Genomic DNA, 11,660 nt, shown 5'->3' with positions numbered 1-11,660 from the left:
GTGTTGAAGTGGCTTTGCATCATTTTGTTTTCTTGGCAGTATTTTTCAAAATTTTCTTTGAAGAGAAATATTAGATTAAAGCAAGAAGCATTTTTCACCTGTGCTTGAGAGTAAAACACAGATGTTTTCTGGCCTCCCCACTATGGGGTCTGTTGATGGGTTGGTAACACCATCCATAAGGGTACCTGCTTTGAACCTTGCATGTTTCAAGCCATTGGGTTCTCTCCTCCATGTTTATAAGACCTTGCTGAGATAGAGTCAATTGTCAGACCCATGAAGAGCTCTACTACTACTACTACTACTATTTAGCATTTCTATAGCGCTACAAGGCATATGCAGCGCTGCACAAACATAGAAGCAGGCAGACATTGGGACTTTTGTAGTGCAAGACACATTGCTTTCATGCTCACCACACAGATGTTGCATTTATCTGGTGAACATGAAGGCTAAATAATGAGTGACTGATCTATCAGCTGTCAAGTGTCTGTATTCGCTTGTTTGTCCCCTCTTTGCTGGGAAGAGCTTCATTGTGTATCTTTTCTGGTGCTTCAAGGTTTCTGCTATATCCAGATGATAATTTTCAAATGATGATGGATTTTGGAGGTCTAATATGGGCTGAGAACTGGGGATACCAGGGTTAAAATTCTGCTGTACTCGTTATGATCTTGGATGAGTCACTTTACCCCCTTCCCTCATTGTTTTACAATGTGAGTACTGTGTTGCTTTCTCCTGTCCCTTAGCCCTAACAGGGAGGGGGGAAATACAGGAAAAAAAATAAGAAGAAAGAGAACTCGGTTAGGCACAACCAGTAATTACCTTTATTGGTATCTCACAGAGCCAAATACAAATAATAGTTCTCTCCCTGGAGCAGGTTGTCAGTCAGCAGCGCGCATCCTGAAAAACAAAATCTGCTCAGCTCATACCTCTCCCTGCTATCACATAAATACTGTCATATTTTTCGCTTCTCCCAAATCATGTGATTTCCCCTAAAGTAGAATCAGAAAGTAGCTTATACCATATATGGGTATATCAGTCTCTTCTGACGTTGTGGGCACATGCACACTTGGTGGCCATTGGCTAATTACTTATCTGTATAGCGTGCACAACCAGAACAATACCCTTGTGTCCTCTCTCTGTCTGTCTCCCCAAATGAAACATTCTGGACATGTTAGGCTCACACTGTTTCTCCAGCCTGTCTCCCAGCGACTGCCAAGGTTACATCCACCCTATATGAAAAACATTACACAGCTCCAACCAACTGTTATTGAAGTGTCCTGAGAAAGCACTGTATGTTGCAAAGATGCTAACTTGTTAGGCCAAGTTGTGAGAACCAAACTGAGCAAAGTACAAGCCTTAAGCCTTAGTAGCAGGCCTAGCCCTTAGCAACAGGCTTAACAGAGGAAGGAATATACATTTCCCTCTTGAAAGGCTGAATAGCGAGGAGCATGAAGCCTTTCACACACTCGGAGGACACACAGAGGTGGTAATTAGTGTGTAAAAGCATTGGTTGTAATGTAGTTCTCAAAGTGCATCAGAGAGTCCACACAGGAGAGAAACAATTTGCATGTATAGAGTGTGGTAATAGCTTTGGTCAGAAGGTAAACCTCACATTGCACCAGAGAATACACACAAGAGTAAAACCATTTACATGCCCTGAGTGTGGTAAAAGCTTTGTTGGAAAGAAAGCTTCACACGACATCAGAGAATCCACACAGGGATGAAACTGTTTACATGCACTGAGGAGGTAAAAGCTTTAGTTGCATTGAGAACGATCATTAGGGAATGTACACTCTTGCTATGAAGTATGGAAAAATAGCACTTTGGTATTTAGATATATGTAATGAGACCTCCTTTTTATCTATAGATCTGAATACAAAGCCCAAATGTATTGATAAACAATAGACACAAGGCTCGGATGTTATAAAAAAAAAAATAGCTTGGTATCAGGTAGAATACACTTCCAGGTATCTAAGCTTTCAAATTACGTTTTTTAAGTGGGAAAACCCCCACAACAATCATCATATGTTTAACCACCCAGAGCTAAGGCCTCAGACTTATCTAAATTGAGCATCAATCCAGATACTTCTCCATAGCATTCTATCAAATGTAAGGCCCTAGTGAGTGAGGAGAAGGGACGTGTAAGCACCAAAAGCAGGTCATCAGCAAAGGCCGTACTTCTTTTGACAATCCACAATTCCCAAACTTATTCTCCTACAGATTAATAAGCAAAGGCTCCAAAGACAGAATAAATAATAAAGGGGAGAGCACCCCTGACAGGCATCTCGCTCCAAGGGAAAGTACTCCGATAGTAGACCGTTAACCCGTACTTCAGAAGTGGGGTTAGCATACAACACCCTAATCATTTCCAAAAAAAGAGCCAGCCATCCCATATTTACCCAATAACGAAAACAAAAAATTCCCAATTAACACAATCAAAGACTTTCCAGGCATACAGACTAAAAGACTGACCAGAAAGCTTCCGGAAATCCGCTTGCCTCATAGCCACCATCACTTTCCACACATTCCAGACTGCCTGCTGATTTCATATGAAACCCATCTGATTGGTATGTATTAGATCTGGCAACATAAGAACATAAAAATAGCCATACTGGGTCAGACCAATGGTCTATCTGGCCCAGTATCCTGCTTTTAGCAGTGGCCAATCCAGGTCACAAGTACCTGGCAGAAACCCAATTAGTAGCAACATTCCATATTACCAATCTTAGAGCAAACAGTGGCTTCCCCCATGTCCATCTCAGTAGCAGACTGTGATCTTTTCCTCCAAGAACTTGTCCAGACCTTTTTTTAAACCCTGATATGATAACCTTCGTTAAGACATAGTAACATAGTAAATGACAGCAGATAGAGACCTGATCGGTCCATCCAGTCTGCCCAACAAGATAACTCATTTTACATGGTATGTAATACTTTATATGTTTACTTAAGTTTGATTTCTCCCTGCCTTTCTCAAGGCACAGACCGTAAAAGCCTGCCCAGCACTGTTTCTATACTAAAAGTTCTGAAGCTAACATCGAAGCCCCTTAAAATTTACACTCCAGCCCCTCCACCTCTATTCAGTCACGATCAGGGCACAGATCATAGAAATCCGCCCTGCCCCGGTTCTCCAAATACCGGCGTCACCACCCAATCTCCACTAAGATTCCATAGATCCATTCCTTCTAAACAGGATTCCTTTATGTTTATCCCACGCATGTTTGAATTCCATTACCGTTTTCATCTCCCCCACCTCCTGCAGGAGGGCATTCCACGTATCTACCACCCTCTCCATGAAAAAATACTTCCTGACATTACTCTTGAGTCTGCCCCCCTTCAACCTCAATTCTTGTCCTCTAGTTCTTTTTTTTTTTTTTTTAATATTTTTATTATGGTGCAGAAACACACACATTACATTATATCTTATGGAACTTCAGTACAATAACTTCAATAAAATGTTAAATTGCATTACATCCACATCTTGCCTGCCCAATAATGTAGAAATATATCCAAGCAAACATTGTCTAGAACAATTTTAAAGAATAGAAGCCCCCACTGTGTTGCACACAAAACATGTAAGATAACCATTGAACATTAGAAGTGTTTCTACCACCTTATTTTTTTGTATTATAGGTTAGAACCCCCCCACACACAAACGTCTCTCTCACACTACCCCCCACCCCTTCTGGAGAATGTTTAAATCCTGCACAAAGCACTGAGTACAGTTGCCATAAAGACCTATATGCCTGTGCCCTCTTCTGTCCAGTAGCTTGAAGCCGCTCCCGCTCCCATTTAGCCAGCTGCAACATCTTGGCTGTCCATTGCTGCACAGTCGGTGACTCTTTTGCTATCCAGTTTGCTAGAATGAGTTTCCGAGCCCCCATAAGTGCCACTCCCACAAATCTCCTCTGAGATGGAGATAAGCCTTGTTCCTATAAGTTTGACTCATCCCCAAAGAGTAGCACCTTGTAAGACCATTTAATAGGTACATCTAGTATGCGTTCCAATGCCCCCAACACTCCTAGCCAAAAAGTATGACGTTTCAAACATTCCAAAAAGGTATGAACTAACGTACCCACTTGCTGCTTGTACCTCATACACTTATCGTCCCACAACCCCATCCGTTTCCCCTTTGCCCTAGTGATAAAAGCACCATGGAGTAGCTTATATTACATTTGTTGTAGGTTAGCACTTGGAGACACTGTAAATGCCCCCCCAAAATATTGTGATAACCTTTTCACTGTGATCTCCTCCCCTAGCTGTCCCCCCCCTCCCTCCCCACCATCCTGCCAACCCCTCTAGGAAAGATTCCCCCCGCTGCTCCCTTCCTAAAGCATACCATACAGCAAGTTTATTAGCCTCCTGTGGAACCTGGCAAAATATCTTGTCCAGTCTAGAAAAGGTGAGGCCCCTGGCACCAGCAGAAGATAAGGACATACAGTAATGTTTCCACTGAATAAAAGGAAAAAAGTCTGCATGTTCCAAACTCCAAGTCTCCTGCGCCTGCTCAAAAGTAGGGAAAGACCCCTCCCCCAGCTCCATAAAATGCCCCACATATCTACCTCCCTTCCTCGCCCATTTTTGGAAGCGTGTCCTTCCTTGGCCTACCAGAAACTGTGGGTTATCAACTGCCGCTAAAAAGGGAGAGGGACCCGATGCACCCCCCACAGTGCCCCTCCACCAAACCCACGCCTGCTTGAGCGGGTGAAGAAGAGGATGCAATCCCCCCCCCCCCCCCCCCCGCTTCCCCGTCGACCCTTGCAGAGAATTAAACACCGAACACGGTAAAGAACTCTCTTCCCATATAGAATGTGGTGCAAACCTCGTGGCTCCTGTATGTAACTCGTGGATCCATCGCAGCAATGCCGCCACATTATACAAGCGTAAATCGGGCAACTGCAATCCCCCCTTAGCTCTAGTCTGTTTTAATTTGGTAAACCCAATTCTGGCCCTACATCCCGCCCACAAAAAGACCCTATGAATCCCTTAAATTGAGCTTCATCCTTTCTTGTAACCCAAAGCGGCAACATCTGCAAAGGATATAACAACTTGGGCAACATGACCATTTTAACCAATGCTACCCTCCCTAGCAGCGAGATTGGCAGATCCGGCCACAGATGACATAGCGCTTTGATAGTCTCTAATTTATCCTGGATATTCCTACGATAGATCACGCACAGATCCCTATGCAAGTACACCCCCAGGTACTTCAAAGTACCCGAAGACCAGGCAAGAGGAAATGCTGCCAGCTGCTGACAAGCGCATGGGGACGTTACAGGTAATGCCTCCAACTTGTCAAAATTAATGCGCAAACCCAAGAAGGACCCAAACTGCAATAGTAAAGTTATCAAGTGTGGCACGGACATGGTTGCTTCGTCCAAATAGATAAGCATATCATCAGCAAATAAATTACTACTACTACTACTATTTAGCATTTCTATAGCGCTACAAGGCATACGCAGCGCTGCACAAACATAGAAGAAAGACAGTCCCTGCTCAAAGAGCTTACAATCTAATAGACAAAAAATAAATAAAGTAAGCAAATCAAATCAATTAATGTGAATGGGAAGGAAGAGAGGAGGGTAGGTGGAGGCGAGTGGTTACAAGTGGTTACGAGTCAAAAGCAATGTTAAAGAGGTGGGCTTTCCGTCTAGATTTAAAGGTTGCCAAGGATGGGGCAAGACGTAGGGGCTCAGGAAGTTTATTCCAGGCGTAGGGTGCAGCGAGACAGAAGGCGCGAAGTCTGGAGTTGGCAGTAGTGGAGAAGGGAACAGATAAGAAGGATTTATCCATGGAGCGGAGTGCACGGGAAGGGGTGTAGGGAAAGACGAGTGTGGAGAGATACTGGGGAGCAGCAGAGTGAATATATTTATAGGTTAGTAGAAGAAGTTTGAACAGGATGCGAAAACGGATAGGGAGCCAGTGAAGGGTCTTGAGGAGAGGGGTAGTATGAGTAAAGCGACCCTGGCGGAAGATGAGACGGGCAGCAGAGTTTTGAACCGACTGGAGAGGGGAGAGGTGACTAAGTGGGAGGCCAGCAAGAAGCAGATTGCAGTAATCTAAACGAGAGGTGACAAGGGTGTGGATGAGGGTTTTGGTCGAGTGCTCGGAAAGAAAGGGGCGGATTTTACGGATGTTGTAAAGAAAGAAACGACAGGTCTTGGCGGTCTGCTGGATATGAGCAGAGAAGGAGAGAGATGAGTCAAAGATGACCCCAAGGTTTCGAGCTGAGGAGACAGGGAGAATGAGAGAGCCATCAACAGAAATAGAAAATGGGGGGAGCGGGGAGGTGGGTTTGGGGGGGAAAATGAGAAGCTCGGTTTTGGTCATATTTAATTTCAGGTGGCGTTGAGATATCCAGGCAGCAATGTCAGACAAGTACGCTGAAACTTTTGTTTGGATGCAAGGTGAGATATCAGGGGTACAAAGGTAGATTTGGGAGTCATCAGCATAGAGATGGTAGGAAAAGCCATGGGATGAGATTAATGAACCAAGGGAAGAAGTGTAGATAGAAAAGAGGAGGGGACCAAGAACAGAACCCTGAGGTACGCCGACAGGCAGAGGGATAGAAGTAGAAGAGGATCCACCAGAGTGAACACTAAAGGTGCGGAGGGAGAGGTAGGAAGAGAACCAGGAAAGGACAGAGCCCTGGAATCCAAGTGAGGACAGGGTATCGAGAAGTATGCTGTGATCGACAGTGTCAAAAGCAGCGGAAAGATCAAGAAGAATGAGGATGGAATATTGACCTCTGGATTTAGCCAGTAATAGGTCATTGGAGACTTTAGTAAGCGCAGTTTCGGTTGAGTGGAGAGGGCGAAAACCAGATTGTAGTGGGTCAAGAATAGCATGTGAGGAGAGAAAATCAAGGCAGCGGCGGTGAACAGCACGCTGAAGTAATTTGGAGAGAAAAGGAAGGAGGGAGATGGGTCGGTAATTAGAGGGACAAGTAGGGTCAAGTGAAGGCTTCTTAAGGAGAGGTGTGACCACAGCATGTTTAAAGGCAGCAGGGACAGTCGCAGTGGAAAGTGAGAGGTTGAGAATGTGACAGATAAAAGGAATAAGAGTAGGAGAGATGGCATTAAGAAGGTGGATGGGAATGGGATCAGAGGAACAGGTGGTACATTTTGAGGAAGAAAGGAGAAGTGTAGTTTCCTCAATAGTAACTTCAGGAAAGGAGGAAAGGGAATGAGGGGAAGGAGAGAGAGGGGAACGGACTAGTGGAGGGAGAGGTGGTGAGGTAGAAAAAGCAAGGTTTATCTTTTGAACCTTGTTGTGAAAGAATTCAGCAAGGGTCTGAGGAGATAATGAAGGGGGAGTTGGGGGAGGGGGCACCTTGAGGAGAGAGTTCAATGTGGTGAAGAGAAGTCGAGGATTAGAGCCAAGAGAGTTGGTCAGTTGGATATAATAATCCTGTTTGGCACGTAAAAGAGCAGATTGGAAGGAGGTCAGCATGAACTTAAAGTGTAAGAAATCAGCAAGGGCCCGAGATTTCCGCCAGAGGCGTTCGGCGGAGCGGGTACAGGAATGTAGGTAGCGGATATTAGAAGTCAGCCAAGGTTGGGGTTTTGTACGCCTTACAGGGCGGGTCATCAAAGGTGCAAGAGTGTCTAAGGCAGAGGATAGAGTATTGTAAGAAGAAACAGCCTCGTTGACAGACGTGGATGGTGCCACAGTAGAGAGGAGGTTTGAAACATGGGAGGATAGAGATGAAGGGTCAATATCGTGAAGATTCCTAGATAAATTAGATAGGATAGGACGGGACTGGGAGGGAGGAGATTTAAGTGTGAAAGTTATAAGATGGTGATCAGAGGAGGGATGATCAGAGGCAAGGAAACTAGAAGGTGAACAGTTGGAGGAGAAGATGAGATCAAGACAGTGACCATTTTGATGAGTGGGGGAGGTGGAGCATAGTTGGAGATTAAAGGACGACGTTAAAGCGAGTAACTTGGAAATATAAGAGTTGGAAGGATCATTAGCAGGAAGATTAAAGTCACCAAGGATGAGAGAGGGGGAGGAAGGATCATGGAAGAAGGCAAGCCAGGCGTCAAAGTCACTGAGAAAGGATGAAAGGGACTTATCAGGGGGACGATAAATGACCGCTATGTTAAAGGTCTGGACGCCCACCCTAATTCCCTGCACCTGATCAGTCTGCCGGATTTTTGCTGCAAATGGCTCAAGAGAGAGCACAAACAGCATAGGTGACAACGGGCAGCCCTGCCTTGTACCCCTTTCCAACACAAAAGACTGGGACAGCGCTCCATTAATCAAGATCTGAGCTGTGGGATTGTGATACAAAGCCCTCACCCCCCCAGAAAAGGCCCCATGATCCCAAACTGCGGAAGGACCCAGAACAGATAATCCCACAAAATCTTATCAAAGGCCCTCCCAGTCTCTGCAGGACCGTCAAGGCCCGAAGTACATTGGAAGACGCATACCGGCCAGGCACAAAACCCGCTTGGTCCGTATGAATTAGAGTACGTAAAACTTTCCCCAAGCGGTGGGCTTAAACATTCGCAAACAACTTAATGTCTTGATTTAGAAGCGAGATCGAGCGATAGGACCCCAGCAATTCCATCTCTCTCCCAAGTTTAGGAAGCACCACTATGTGAGCATGCGTCAATCCTTCTCCCGCCTCTCCTTTCGCGAACAAATGATGGCACAACTCCTGAAAAGGACGACAGATCTTCGCACCCAGAATCTTATAAAACTCGGGCCCCAGCCCATCAGGTCCCGGTGCCTTTGCTAAAACTTCATACGCTTAATTGCCTGATTTATCTCTACCCCCAATACAGGGGTATTCGGAACATCCCTCTGCTCCTGTGTAAGCTGAGGCAGAGACAAACCATGAAAAAATTTCTCCCTCTGACCCCTATCTGTTTCCCCTTTATCATACAACACCTTATAGAACTTCACAAACTCAGTTTGTATTCCTTCCACCGATGTTTCCACCCTGCCCTCTGGTGATTTAATCTTAGTGATGACCTTTTTTACCCCCCTATTCCTAACTAAGGCAGCCAACAACTTCCCTGCTTTATTCCCCCATCTGTAAAGGTTATACTTATACAAATTAATATCCTGCACTGCTCTTTCATTTAGAAGATCATTAAGCTTCCTACGCACAGAATAATATTCTCTTCGTGCCTCCTCATCTCTCGTATAAATATGCTTATCCCTCATACTTTGTAGCTGGCGCGACAGAGTAATCAGCTGCCCCTCCCTTTCCCTCCGAGTTCGTGTCACGAATGCCAAAATGTGCCCCCTTAACACTGCTTTACCAGCTTCCCAGTAAGTTATAGGATCCACGGACTCCGGATCATTAACTAAAATATAGTTATCCCACACTTGCGACAAGAACACGCGAAACTCGTTGTACAAATATAAAGTAGGATTCATCCGCCATAACCTAGTCCCCTCCCCCTGTCTCCATCTCATGTCTACCCACACCAGACAGTGGTCAGACAACGCACTGTCCACATTATTGACAGCCACCACCCGCAAGAGGAGAGAAGGGTCCAGCAGCAAATAATCCAGCCTTGCATGCACCCCATTCACCTGCGAAAAGAAAGTATAATCGTGCGATTCTGGATTCAGTATCCTCCAGATATCTAACAGTCCCAACTCGCGCATCAAAAGATTTACCCCTTTCCCTTCCCATCCAGAAACTCTTGGCTTTGCTGGCTTACAATCTATTAAAGGGTCTACCGTTATATTAAAATCTCCACCTACTACAAGCTGCTAACCACTAACCGCCACTAGCCTCGCAAGGATACTTGAGAAAAAAGTGTGTGAGTATACATTAGGTGCATATACAGAACAGAGAGCTAATTTTTGCCTCGCAACCTCCCCCAACCAAATAACAAATCAATCCTCCACATCCTGAATCAGTTTGTGCATATTCATATGGTGCTTTTTATGAAACAAAATAGCCACCCCTCTCTGTCTGCTATTGAAAGAGGAGGAAACTATCTCTCTCACCCATCTGCACTTAAATTTTTGGTGCTCCCCTTGTGCGAGGTGCGTCTCCTGTAGAAATAACACATCCAACTTTATTCTAGAGCAAAACGACAAAACCTTTGTACGTTTTACCGGAGAGTGAAGCCCGTCCACATTCATGGATCCAAATCTTAAATTACTCATGAACAATAAGAGTCCAGACATGTTGCAGACCAACACTCAGTCCGGGAGTAGTGTCCCAGCTCACCACCCCCTTCCTCCTCAAGTCCCTTGGCATAACACTCGAAATATCCCCATCTCCAGAAGTACCCCTCCCACCCAAGAACTGCACCATATACATCCCCCCTACCTCCCCCTCACCCCTCCCCACTCCCCCGACCCATACATTCAATGAATACCACCCACCCACACAACTTACACACCAACCCCCCTGCCTACCCGTACCCCCTCCCCCCACCCACACCGAACCCCCCCTCCCACTACTTCCCTCCCCCCTCTGCTTCCCCAGAACACTCAGTGTTACAACCCCCTTCCAAGGAATTGCCCCCCCCCCCCCGCCACTCTATCCCCACATTGTACCCCATCGGCCATTACTTTTTGTACAAGAAACGAAAACTTCACTGCTCCCAAATCCTACTGTTCCAGAAAATGTTACCGGCTGCAATACAATAATACTGTTTGCGAAAGATGCCCCGTGTTACCCAATCAGCTCCCACTAAACAAACAAATATAAGACCCCAAATCAATTTCCAAGGCATAGACATATGAATTCAAACAGATATAGGAACCATAAAATTAACACGTATAAAACCCGTATAAACCCCCCCACCTCTCCTCATAACTCTTTATCCAAAGCATAGCATAGGAAAAAAATATCAAACTCTTCAAATGTTTCCCCATGCTCACCGCTTTCTTGAAAATAAAAACAGGCCCACATGCTAACTCTGCTCTCCCACCTCAAATTATCCTCCTGCAAGGACAATGAACTCCACCTGCCCACAGCCATCTTGCGTCCCCACTCCCCACCCCACATGCAACACAGAGTTACCAAGAGTCCATTGCAGTCCCATGCAAGCCTGGAGTATTCTCAGATCCGTCCCTCAGACACCAAAAGAGCGATCAGATGTTATCCATACTACCTCGTGCTCCAGAAATCCCATTATGCCAGTCTGTCCAGAAAGGAACGAAGCTCCTCAGACTTTCCCATAAACAGCACATTCCCCTCATGAGAAATGCGGACCCTAGCAGGAAACTGCAAGGAAAACTTGATCCCCTTGTTGTAAAGCTGAGAGCAATATGGAGACAGGCTCTTGCGAAGCTCGGACACTCCAGGCGAGAAATCCTGAAACACCAAAAGAGTTGCTCCGTTGTATACTAGATTCTTCCGTTGGCGATAACGGACCATCAGCTGAGCCTTTTCAGTGTAATTAAAAATGTGAGCTGTCACTGGCTGCGGTCGCACATTTTGTTCTTTCCACACTCCTACTCGATGGACTCTTTCTGCTTGCAGCCTCTGCCCCTCCACCTCAAGGCCCAGCTCGTTAGGTAACCACGCTCCACCAGCTCCCAAAGATCCTTCTCCTTCACGCTCTCAGGCACTCCCACCAGCCTGATGTTGTTTCTCCTGTTCCATTTTCTTGGTCTTCAACTTTGTCTTCCAGTATCTGACACTTCTTCTTTAGCGCCAGCACCTGAGAACTAATATCAGTGAC

The 11,660-nt window shown here is 45.6% G+C and overlaps 1 protein-coding gene across 1 annotated transcript in view; it reads left to right on the top strand.

Moving 5' to 3' along the window:
* Positions 1-11,660, top strand: part of PDS5A (PDS5 cohesin associated factor A) — a 644,759-nt gene that overhangs the window by 445,939 nt on the left and 187,160 nt on the right. The window lies entirely within an intron of this gene.

Source organism: Microcaecilia unicolor, chromosome 2 (assembly GCF_901765095.1).
Source record: "Microcaecilia unicolor chromosome 2, aMicUni1.1, whole genome shotgun sequence".
In the NCBI taxonomy this organism is placed as follows: Eukaryota; Metazoa; Chordata; class Amphibia; order Gymnophiona; family Siphonopidae; genus Microcaecilia; species Microcaecilia unicolor.
The sequence above is the reverse complement of the archived record's forward strand: the minus strand, read 5'-3'. Positions and strand labels throughout refer to the sequence as shown.